General features: G+C 42.5%; 1 pseudogene; it reads left to right on the forward strand.

Annotated features, from left to right (window-relative positions):
* The first annotated feature begins 280 nt into the window (after positions 1 to 280).
* Positions 281 to 1,208, forward strand: LOC139038175 (poly(A) polymerase alpha pseudogene; annotated as a pseudogene).
* Positions 1,209 to 1,627: the final 419 nt, after the last annotated feature.

Raw genomic sequence — 1,627 nt, forward strand, 5'->3', positions numbered from 1 at the left:
CTTCTGTATGAACCCTGTGGAGAGTTTAGTGATTTAGTTACATTCAGAATTGAGTTATTTGAATGAGTAGAGTGAAAAGATTCAGTGGATGGGGGCGCCTTGTTAGGATGAGGCGGGGATGAGGTGATGCGCTTAAAGCGGAGGGAGCAGGTGCTGGGTGAGGTTGGACCCAGGGCTAAGGCAGGCCCCGCCTCCCTCCCGCCTCTGTGGATCAAGCCCAGAGCTTCAGCCTGGGAGGTTGCCTGGGGAGACGTGACTGCTTGTGGCAGCGCAGGAGGTGATGCTGTTTCCAGTTACAATGCAGGGATCATAGGCAAACACAGCCGCCACGGAAGCACTGGGACATTACTTCTCCCATCAGCTTAGATGCCCACAAGGAGACACTGCCTACTTGTACAGAAACTAGTTGAGACTCTGAAGCCCTTTGGGGTTTATGGAGAGAAAGAGGAGCTGCAGCGCAGGATTTTAATTTAGGGAAAATTAAATAACCTGGTAAAAGAGTGGATACTCTTTTAAGAAATCAGTGAAAGTTAAGAATCTGCCACAATCTGTAATCGAAAATGTTGGTTGGAAAATATTTTACATTTGGATCTTATAGATTAAGAGTGCGTGCAAAACGTGCTGATATTGATGCATTGTGTGTTGCACCAAGACATGTTGATCGAAGTGATTTTTTTCACCCCATTCTATAAGTTGACATGACAGGAAGAAGTAAAAGATTTAAGAGCTGTTGAAGAGGCATTTGTAACAGTTATCAAATTGTGTTTTGATGGGATAGGGACTGATGATATTTTGTTTGCAAGATGAGCACTGCAGACTACTCCAGAAGCCTTGGATTTAAAAGATGACAGTCTGCTTAAAAATTTAGATATAAGATGTATAAGAAGTCTGCAGGGTTGCAGGGTAACCAGCGAATTTTACATCTAGTACCAGACATTGACAGCTTTGGGTTAACCCTAAGAACTATCAAACTGTGGGCCAAACACCACAACATCTATTCCAATATATTAGATTTTCTAGATGGCATTTCCTGGGCTATGCTAATAGGAAGGACTTGCCAGCTTTATCCAAATGCAACAGCATGAACCCCTGTATATAAATTTTCCATGGTATTTTCTAAATGGGAATGGCCAAATTCAGTCCTATTGAAACAGCCTGAAGAATGCAATCTTAATTAACCTGTATGGGACCCAAGAGTTAGTGTATTATTCTTTTCCCCTACAGATTTGCACTGTGCAATAAGGAGTAGAAATCATGTGAACAAACTTGAGGGAGACTTTCCATCCTGGTAAGCATGAGTAGACATGTTCGTATCACATTTTTTAATCTCAACTAGAAAACTAAGATCATGGCATCTGGCCCCATCACCTCATGGGAAATAGATGGAGAGACAGTGGAAACAGTGTCAGAATTAATTTTTTGGGGGGTCCAAAATCACTGCAGATGGTGATTGCAGCCTTGAAATTAAAAGACGCTTTCTCCTTGGAAGGAAAGTTATGACCAACCTAGAGAGCATATTAAAAAGCAGACACATTACTTTGCCAACAAAGGTCCATCTGGTCAAGGCTATGGTTTTTCCAGCGATCATGTGTGGATGTGAGAGTTGGACTGTGAAGAAAGCTGAGTG

This window comes from Odocoileus virginianus, chromosome 14, assembly GCF_023699985.2.
Source record: "Odocoileus virginianus isolate 20LAN1187 ecotype Illinois chromosome 14, Ovbor_1.2, whole genome shotgun sequence".
Classification (NCBI taxonomy): domain Eukaryota; kingdom Metazoa; phylum Chordata; class Mammalia; order Artiodactyla; family Cervidae; genus Odocoileus; species Odocoileus virginianus.